The sequence below is a fragment of the Carassius carassius genome, chromosome 29 (genome assembly GCF_963082965.1).
Source record: "Carassius carassius chromosome 29, fCarCar2.1, whole genome shotgun sequence".
Lineage (NCBI taxonomy): Eukaryota > Metazoa > Chordata > Actinopteri > Cypriniformes > Cyprinidae > Carassius > Carassius carassius.
The window spans coordinates 12,320,330-12,332,099 of NC_081783.1; positions in this window are offsets into that span (position 1 = coordinate 12,320,330).

Consider the following 11,770-nt stretch of genomic DNA (forward strand, 5'->3'; position numbering starts at 1 on the left):
ATGGTTTTTTATTGTAAATGCAAATGCATGATGGGAAATTGAAGGACAGTCCTGTAATATTATTGTAACTACACTGTAGAAGCATTGTTATACAGACACCACAAAGCATTGTGGGATAGCAATAAAACTGGTACTTTCATATTCTTTCTAACATACCATACCTATTAAGTTCCGTATCAGTTACAAATGATCATTACTTACCTATAAGGCCCTAAATGGTTTAGCTCCTGCGTACCTAACTAGCCTTCTACCACGCTACAACCCATCACGCACCCTAAGGACACAAAATGCTGGACTTTTGGTAGTTCCTAGCATAGCAAAGTCCACTAAAGGAGGTAGAGCTTTCTCACATTTGGCTCCCAAACTCTGGAATAGCCTTCCTGATAATGTTCGGGGTTCAGACACACTCTCTCTGTTTAAATCTAGATTAAAAACGCATCTCTTTCACCAAGCATACGAATAATGTATCTTTTAAATTGTGAGTGTAGGTGCATCTGATCAAATGTGCATTTCTTATTCTTTAGCTTGGGTTAAACTAATTTTACTTTGTTGGATCAGCAGCTATGCTAATGATGTCTCTATTTTATTTCTATGTTTTGCCATGGGATTTACATCCCGTGGTAACTAGGATTTACACAAGCTCCAGTCTGGATCCAGAACACCTGAGAAGAGATGATGCTGACCCTCAGAGGACCCCAGATGATGCTAACCTTGAATCAACAAACAGAACTAACAATTATTGCTACATGTGTGACTGCATCGTATAATTACTATTAATTAATAATATTGATAGTTCATCGTCTAGCTGACTACGTCTTGTATTATTATTATTATTATTATTTTTTTTTCTAAAATCCTGTCAAACGTGCACAAACTACTAGCTACTACTAAATATTGTAGAAACATAATTTTCTGTAAAGTTGCTTTGTAACGATTTGTATTGTAAAAAGCGCTATACAAATAAACTTGAATTGAATTGAATTGAACATGAAAAAGTCCAGTTTCCATATTAGTATAATGTTATTTTAAGGTTAGTAAAATGTTCCTGCAAAATTCTCTCAGTCATTCAAACAGCTGCTGTGAACAAGCAAGAAAGAGGGAAAAATAAGAACACAAACTACAACTTTCTTCAGCCACAACTCCACAAACAGCATTACCAGCTTCACTTATAGTAATAATAACCAGAATGATTTTATTTCTGTCATGCATCTACAGAAGTTCTTATTGAGAATTCACAGAGGTTAAGATGTTGATGTCTTATTGAAAATGTTTTTTTGAGATCACCATCATAGATATAAGGGTTTGCTTCAGTTGTGCTCTTGACCCTCAACTTTTGCTGTAATACTTTTTTTCTGCAGCAGTTGCAGTTGTTTTCAAAAAACATTTCTGCATATATAAAGCAGATCAGCAAGTCTGTTTTAATAGCAACCTACTGACTGCACTAAAATGGTTTAAGTGAACCAACTGTTAAAAATAAGTAATTTGAAACACTGTTGTGGTTCGTACACTGATGTTTAACAGTGTATAAAAATTGTCTTTGCTAACTTTTTGTTTAAAACATGTTTTAGGTTATTTATAAACTCACAGACATCAACATTTGGCGTATGAAACACAACAATGGTGACATGTTTCATGCCAGCATACAAAACATGTTCATGGCTCCCAGCATGCATTGCTGCAATTCTGTATTTCGGGATTGTCACCACTGTTGAGGATTGTACGACAAAAATACAAAATACAACATTTTATTGTATTAATGCTACTGTAATCACAGCAACACTGCTGTATAAACACAGAATTTTATTGTATTAAATCAACAGTATGTTTCTTGTATATTATTTGCTTTAAATTCACGGCAATTAGTTGCCAGGATTTTCCTGTAAAAATACAATAAATTTTTAACAGTGCAGATAGCACACTATATAAAAAAAATACAAAATATGTTATTAAAATGTCTCATTTTGACTTAAAAAAAAACCCTGCACATTTCTGCAAATCACACTGTTACGCCAGTAAGTAAAAACAAGTGACCATTTATGGTTAGTCACTGAATAGTCACTGCTCAAATGCTATGTTCAAAAATACTGATTCCTTTAGGAATTAAACAAGGCCCGGTTCCCCAAAACCTATTCCTTAACCTCTCTCTTAACCTTATGGCACGGTTCCCGACACGTTCGTATGCTAAGTATATCTTCTGTAAGTCACACTTTCGTAAGGTTGGTCTGGACCATTCGTAGCTCTCTCTTAGCGTTATTTGAGCTCATGACGCTACTGTACAGCAGTCTTTAGAAACCAGTGCAGCGAAGTACAAGTCAAACTATGGTATGTTGACAATTTTGTGGCTCAGCAATGATTTTCTGTTATTTTTTAAGACTCATAATAAATTATGTTCGCAATGGATACAGGCCTATTTATGAAGTTGACTTTATGTGGTTACAGAACTAATAAGGTGGTAATTGGCCTAGGCTTTTTCGTAATGTAATCAAAGTGAATTGGCAATCATTTTTTTGATAATTAAAATTTGGCAAACAATTTGGCTCTAAATGGCTAAGATCTTTAAATGGGTAAGCATGGTGGTGTCCAGTAAGCGACCAACTATGGCAGCGATCCAACATGTCCTGGTATTGAATAAAAGACGGAGCTGGACTCGGAGCCGTTTAGTCCATGTCAGTTTTTTTATTCGGCAAAACTTAAGCCCTTTTAACATTTTGCCTGACGTGGCTATATTAAAAAAAATCCCCTCCCAAGACAACTCATTGTGGAGCAGCTGGACCTTCCCAGACCTGCGCTTGCCAGGCTAACGCGGTGGAATTCTGCTTTAAGCCCTGAAGCCCAGCGCTACGTTTTTTAAAAAATTATTATTATTTATTTATTTATTTATTTATTTTGCTACAGAGAGATTCATCGAGGTCGTGGGAGAGGGCTACGGCCTAATCAAGACCTCGGTGTGGAGGTGTGTCCACACAGTCACCAACGCCCTTCTGCGCCATGCCGGGGATTACATCCTGGTGGATGGCACACTCATCCCTATCGCCAATCCATCAGTGATTGATCGGGAGGAAATATCGCGAAAGGGATACGCGACCATAAACATGCAGGTTATAGTGGACCATAGGAGTGTGATCTTCGACTTGGTGGCAAGGTCCAGCAAAACTTCAAGTTCCCTGACGAGAAGCTTGGTGCCCTTGTTTACGTTGCTTCCCCAGCATATTTTGTATCTAATTCTCTCTCTCTCTGTTCATTGTAGATAGGTTGTTTTTTATCAAAAACATAAACCAATTGCAATCAATACCGCATTAAACAGAAGTATCTGCAGCTGCTTGCCAATAAATTCTGATTGTAAAGTACCTTACCATTAATATAAAAGTGTATTATATAATTTTCATAAGTCGTTAAACCCATGTCAAAAAGCGGCACAACGGGATAAGGAGGGTGGATGATTAGTGAGGGATACCTGGTTCGTCTAACCGTCACAACATAGCCTATCGTGTGAACATATTACTGACCATTTGATAATTTAATTTATAGTCTATATTCTACTGATAACTTAAACTATGTTAAAATAAATGTTACTGTAATAATTTGAGGAATGTTTCATTTGCATAGAACGTGTTGTCTTTCTTAACGCTGTAATGCACCTTCATGTGAAGTGGAAAATCGATTCATGAGCAATCGATGCCAACTAATTCAGCACCCTGACTTTGGACAGCGCTCTTGTAACGTCGGACGAAAGAGGCAGCATGCTAAGAAGCTTCCTAAGGGACACTTCGGGGAACACACTTAGAAACATCAACAACTTTGGTAAGATATATCTTTCGATGTCTTCTTAGCGCGCTAAGAGTGAACGTTATTGGGGAACTGGGCCCAAGTCTTTATAAGTGAGTCATTGAATAATTCACTCAGCTGATTCATTCGAGTCACTCAGTTTGACAATAAATACATTTAGAACTAATCGAGTCAATTTTAAAGAGCTTGAACATTTAAAGTGGCAGATGATAAAGCTTAGAATAAACACACACACATATATATATATATATATATATATATATATATATATATATATATATATATATATATATATATATAAAGCCTGGAAAATCACACATCTTATAGTTCAATCAACCAATCAATCACTCAATCAATCAATCAATCAATCAATCAATCAATCTATCAGCCCCGTGCACAAAAACTTGAAGATGAATTCCTCATTGTAAAAGAGTGAGATTTATGTACGTTACGATATAAACAGTTTGATACTGTGTATGTTGTTGGGCAGGAAGTCGGATTCAAGAGTGTAATTGGTTTTAATCATGAGATGCACAAGCTAAGACAAGGACAAGAGCCAGAATCAAGACTATTCTTCTTCACGCTGAAGAGGCACCAATCAGTCTGCTGCGCAGTGTCTGTCTAATACACACACAAACGCTAGGATACACAATCACGTACATGCACGAGCACACTCCTTTTTCGCTTCTCATTTGTATCATCAGCTTAATGACTGGATTGGGCAGTTTGCCTGAATCACTCTCGAGCTCGGGCCAGAGTGCCGGTGGCTTTATTAACTTGGTCTGTTTCCAGGCTTCCCATTACCAAGTCCGGCTGTAATTCCCATCCCATTCTGCCTTTCCGCTCTGCATCATTTCACCCGACATCACCCTATCCGCTCACATGGCCTATTCTCACACCCCTCCATTCCAAAAATTAAATTTACCCTGCGTAAAGAGAGATAGAGAAAGAGTGTGTGTTTGTGTGTGTGTGTGTGTGTGAGAGAGAGAGAGAGAAAGACATGACTGAACTGTGCAGTATATATCTGTATGATGCAGTGAGACATGCCTGGAAAGCTCTTTCTTATTTCTCCAGCGGTTAGATTCTTACTTTGTCTGTGTTTCTCAGGCGCTCTGTATCATCTACAGTGAAAATTCAATTAGTTTAAGAGTACAGTGGACACACACTCAGCCCCAGACAGTTTGAAAGTTATACAGTTGTAATGGTTCTCTCTTTAAGTAGACCCTCCAAAAAGTTATATTTAGATGCTGACACTTAAATAATGATTGAAATGACAGTGTTACCAAGAGATATTATTGGACAAATGGCCTTAGTGGACATATTAGAGTTATTATTATTATTATTATTATTATTTGAATACTGAAAAAGATAATTCACCTACCCTGGTACTGTATCTTATATATATAGAAATTACATACAAGCATGTATAAAACATACCAGTTTAGAGAAAGAATATATAGACCCTAATGCTTAAAAGTTGTTTTTTATCTTTAATGTCTTGTATGCTCACCAAGGCTGCATTTATTTGATCAAATAAATAAATAAATAAAAACAAATAAATAAATACAGTGAAGACAAAAATATTATGAAATATTATTACAATTTAAAATAAAAATTATATTACAGTTTATTTTTGAATAAACTGTAGGCTATTTTCAAAATATAATTTATTCATGTGACATAATTTATTTTTCTGAAATCTTCTGGAATTAATTTACTTACCTTACTTTACTTAATTAATTAAAAAAAAAAACACCTTTCCATTTAACTTCACCATTTTAGGCATTAACAACATCAACAACACAATACAACTTCACTTTCAGCCATACAAGAACATATATCTCAGCAGTGAAATAATAACAAATTATCTTGAATGTAATCTCTAAGTGGTTATAAATTGTAAATAGGAGTTCAATTTTGCAAAACTCTATTTTTTACTTAACTGTATGTTGACTTTTCCAAAGCAAGATTGCAAGATTGCAGTTTCTTAAACACACAAAGTAGATGAAGGTCTTTAGATATCTTTACCTTTTAAAGCAATTACATGTTTGATCTGTAGTTAAGAAAAATGTATTAGCTTGCATTTTCTTCCATTAACCACTCAAATCACAGGGTATATATGCAATAAACATAATTTGGTGTCCACATGAACTATCTCCCCAGTTCACAAATCAGTTAAGAGATCTTCCAGAATGTTTAAAGCTCTCTCCCCCATGCTTAATGGTTAGAGAGTTTGACTCCTAACCCTAAGGTTGTGGGTTTGAGTCTCAGGCTGGCAATACAACGACTGAGGTGCCCTTGAGCAAGGGACCGAACCCCCAACTGCTCCCTGGGCACCGCAGCATAAATGGCTGCCCACTGCTCTGGGCGTGTGTACACAATGTACTGTATGTGTGTTAACTGCTGTGTGTGTGCAATTTAGATGGGTTAAATGCAGAGCATGAATTTGTTTTAAACTCATATGACATCATATCACCCTACACTAAACCACACTGCACTGTGGTACAGTATATAATAAAGTTCCATATAGCGCCACATCTTATAACATCATTGCAATTTTTGTAAGAATTGATTCCTCCCACTCCATTCAATATTTAATGCCGGTTAAAAGGAGAGTTGCGGTAACATTTAGTATCTAATATGCAGCGACTTATCACCAGGTCTGTCAGTTAGACTGACAAACATCTAATTATGGCATGCTAATTTGCATCACCTGCTTAATGAATTCCTATGTCTAAGCATTTCTATGTGATTCATGGAATTGTCATTCTAATTATAGCTCTCGTCTCTGCCTCGCCAGTTAAAACATAACAGTAGCTAATCCCTCTCATGTTTAGTGTTTGCACATCCATCTACACTGACAGTAATAGGTTTAGAAGTGAGTGCTCAGTACATGATGTAAATTCTCTGGCTTTCATTGCACAAGTATTCGTCATAGATTTTCTCGTCTTTGCCTTGGAGCGTTCTCCAGACGATTCTAATCAATGATGTCATTGTTGACCTTTAAAATGCCAGAAAGTCCATGGCTGAGGGTCTCTGTCTCTCCATCCTTCTCTGCCTCTTGGCCCCCACACACACATACACACACTTGCATCTGCACTGCACAAAATACTTCCAAAGTTCTTTATGATATGCCAGTTTGAGTATGAGAGCAGAACCAATCACCATTTTGGATGCCATCATAAGCAATACATAGATTGACAGAGATGTAATTGCTTTGTTTATTAGAATGTCAAAGAAGATGTCAACATATTGTGCGATTTAGCAGATAACGCAGATATCAAAATCCCAGTACTGCCTGAAAGCAAACATTAATCACTGAATGATAAGAAGTTAATGGGATTCACAGGTGACAGTGTGGACATCTCCTAGCAGCCATGCTGAAATGAGACCAATATCAGCTTATAACAGACACACACTTACACGCATACACACATAAAACACACTCAATAAATCTTATTACGCTGAAGATAAACTTTAACGACAGGGAGCAAAACTTGAATTAAGGACCACCGTTAGAAAGTGCAATGGAGGAATAACACAAAAACAGCCAACAAATAAACAAAACATGATCTTTGGCATTCACAATGCACAAAACAAAACTAAGTTTTGTGCTAGAAACCCTTTATCCTGTTAAGTCTTCTACAAACTAACCAAATAGTCCACAATGTCAGCAGTATAAGGGTTGATATACTCTACTATGCTTAAACTTTTTTAGTACTGAATCTCTACAACATGCTTCCCAAGCAGAACAAAAGGTTTATAAATTAACGAGGGCCTCAGACAATCCAGTATTTAAAATGTTCTTTTTTAATAGAGAAATTTGTTGTTTAAATGACCATATACACACACTGTGTTGCATTATCAGTAGTGATAAGTGCTTTGAAAATGAAGCGTTGAAACCTTTATAGACATTTTGTTTTGAATCCGACTCAGTTTTAATGAATTTAATGAACTGTATTACAAAGGCATTTAAAAAGAGAAGGACAGCTAATTATTTTTAAATGCCCAAGTTTTCCAAGTCCTGCCAAGGATCACACAAAACAAGCACTACCCATTAATAAAAGAGCGCAAATTACACAAACCCTTCATATTTAACTGTATTTAATACTTTGTAGATTACATTTAATAGATATTACTTTCATGAAAACAGTTTCAATTGGTGTGTGAAAAGTGTCATTATACATTTATTTTTGTTGAATTTACAGCATTTTTATCACTAGCAAGTAAGCTCTTACACTTGAAGACAACACACGAGACAACAGTAAAAAAGAGTCTTTAATGAAACATTTTACATGGACCACAAAGGTCACATTTACGTTGTATTATTGTAATTTCAATTTCAATTTCAATTCAATTTTCATTTCAATAGGCAATCATGCAATCAGAAATGTAGATGATCGCTCATGTCTAAGGTCATGCAAATTTGTTGCTTTGACTAACAGAAAGTTGCTGCTGATTGGTAAAGTCCTTGCGTCACTGCAGTGGCCATCAGAAGCTCTGGTTCCCATATAGTAAAAAAAAAAAAAAAGACAATGTACCATTTTTTCTTGCTCTGTTGTGACGACACAAACCTATAGTCCACCCAAAATGGAAAGTTCTGTAATATTTATTCACCCTCATGGTATACCTGTATGACTTTCTTTCCTGCTGTGGAGCACAAAGATAATTTGAAGAATGCTGGGGACTAAACAGTTTTGTTTCCTTTGGTCCACGTTTTTGTTCCCAAATACTTCGAAAAAATACATTTTGAGTTGCAGTTTGGTTATCAACATTCTTCAAAATCTTCTTTTGTGTTCAGCAGAAATAAATTAACACAGGCATCATTGAATGGACAAGTGGGTAAGTAAATGATGACTTTTTTTTTACTGTATATGGATGCAAATTCAGTTAGTAATCTGAATATAGAATAATAATATAGTCTAATTCTAATCATTCTAAAACATGTTATAAATCAAATAGCATGGTATCATTCCCATCTGATACATCAATGTTTATCCATGCTATCACTAAAGTACATTTTTCTAAAGGTCTGAACAAAATCATCTACTGTGCGGTTGTGTGAATATGGAGAGATCAGAACTAAGACGGTCTGTTTCTTTGATGGTGGCTTAAGCCTTTCACATGGACTGATGATCAGCCCACTCAAGCCATAAGCCATCACACTATCATTTCTCCGGAAGTGAAGGGGAGGAGACTAACCTTCAGAAACTACTTTCCTTTTCTCTTTTCTATTCCCTAAGCTTCTCTCTTTCCCTAAGCCTCTCTCCTCCTCGTGTTCACGTTAGTGGTATGATTGACAGCCTCTAGGATGGGTTTTTAATGATGTCTCATAGCACATTAGGCTGATGGCTGTTAGATTGGGACAATGTGACCTCCTCTCTTCTACTCAGCACCTGAACTCTCTATGCATAACACACATATGCTCTTGTATGTGTGTGCACTCACAAACACACACACACACACACACACACACAAACTAACTTAGCGAACCATATCTCGCACCCCATTTCAACTCAAACGACCTAAATTTATATTTGATTGAAATGATTTACTCTCTATTCCAGTTATCTTAATGACGATTCATTTTCTGGGAAAATGGCAAGATAAAAGTGATTTTTGATGAATAAGTCTCTCTAATCAAGTTATAAATCAGATTCTTTCCCCTTCATCAGGACTGTTCCCCGACGGCCGTTCAGTGTCGCTCTGTCAAGTGTTTGTCATTCATTGCTTCTGACTTACAAAAAGGTCACACTGACTCATTTGTACTGTTAGCAATCAAACACTGATTTCTGTATAGGCCAAAGTTAGTTTTACTCCTTAGAGCTCCAGAATGAAATGAACGAACCAGATTCTCCTAATATAAAACCAAATGAAGTATTCAGCTGGTTTCAGACACTTGAATATTCAGCTGGTTTCAGATATGAATACTTTACCTCCTTAACCCTAGGAGGTCTATGATTTGTAGAAGTAATAATACCTTGGGCTAAAGTTCTGGAACTCTTTGATGTTTTTGCGTCAGTTTTGTGATTTAGAGTGAATTTTGAGTGATTGTTTCACAGTTTGTCTAAGAATCTTTGGTCTTTTTACAACTTCTTTACCAAGACAACATGATGCCATAAACTAAAAAAAAAAAAACTAAAAATAAAACACAGGAATTAGGGTAAATTACATACTTCCATTTTTTCTAAGAAAACAATGGACTTGTCAAAGTAATTTTTGTGGTAATCAACATAAAATCACAAATGCTGTTGATTGATATTAACGTGTATTAAAACTGGAATACTTCAGTGTAAAGTGTCAAACAAATCTTCACACTTGTTTTTTTTTTCACACTAATGATGAAAGATTACTTCAGCTACCAAGTGTCTATAAGGAAACACCCAATAAGAACATGATGGACGCATTCTCCCTTTTAGGGATTAGTGAATAATTTGATGTATAACAGTGATCGTACTTCATAATTGCAGCAATGATGTGTGTTGTGTTTTTAGGTTGATTTGACAGTATACAGAGATCTGGCAGGTACTCTGCAGCTGTGGAGCAATTCCCAATCACAACACACTCCATTACTCACTCTGCCATAATTATGGTAACCGTGATTTTCATCTCAAAACCAAATTAATCTCTTATTTCATGCTGGTGAGCCCTTAATCAATTCAGAGACACTCCTTTGTTGTGATGTGCATATGAGTACTCAATCATTTTGAATATGTGTGGCAGATACATTTGAGTATTGATGTGCATGTTGTGTGCACGTGTACATGTGCTTGTGCCTTGCAATGATGTGATTCATTTTACAAGCAATCAGTGTTTTGTTCTAGGATGTTCTCATTGTTATTTGTAGGTATTCATATATAAAGTATAGCTAATTTTTTTTCTCTAAGTATGAATAGACACCAAAACCAACAATTTTATCATACCGATAAACAATTATTTTATTCATGTACAACTTTAAAGATGTACAAAGGAAAGCGTGTGGGTAGCCTTACTGATGGAGAAATCCTGTAATACCTTTATTATTGCTGATATTATTATTAGGAAGAGGAAGACGAAAATAAGTAGTGAATACCCTAAAACACGCAACACTTCCAAATGATGTGTCATTTTGATTATAAGCTTTTTGTCATTGTTGTGGTTAGTTCTGTGTTATGTTGGTCTATATCCTTTTTCTGTATAGTCTTTGTTTGTATACCATCTATCCTTGAAATAACCTTTAGCTTGTTTTTAGAAAACTGTTTATTTCACAAGTATATGATAGAAAGAAAGAAAGGGAAACATTTTTTATTGCTTCATTTAATCACCATAAAATCACAAAAAGTAAAAGCTGTAAAACATTACAATTCATGAAACATTTGACTGCAGTGTTAAATTATCAAAATGTATTAAATTGCACGGCTTTAATCTAATTCAATTATATTTATTTTAAATATAACTTTTAAATGAATAAACTAAGATCCACAAACATTTGCATATTTCTAAAATGTTCATACGTACAAGAATTTACATTTTAGATGTTGTCAAAACATGGACACTGTACGCCTTTTTGTAGTTTTAAATAAAGATTATTGGAAAATAATATTTTAGTCTTTCTACACATTTCATGTTTAATTCAACATGTTACTTGCGATTCTTTTTAATTGATTGTGAAATTTACTAGCAGTTTCTAAAGCAAAACTGTTTAGTGGTGTAAGTAAATCCTATACCAGATTTCTTTTTCAGTGTATCTTTGTTAATGTAGCGCTAGAACCACTACTATAAATATATGTGAATATAAATAAGATCACTTAGTTTGTTTGCACCTATAAAGAATGTTTTATTTTTTATATTTATTTTTATAGCCCAACCAAACATCAAAAAACTCTTTTATTTATCAGAAAAAAAAGCATAATGCACCTTTCTGTCATTTTGTTTGCTACGTTTACACGGGACAATCTGCGTACACTGTGCATTCTCATTGTTTTATAGTCCATGCATTTGTGTG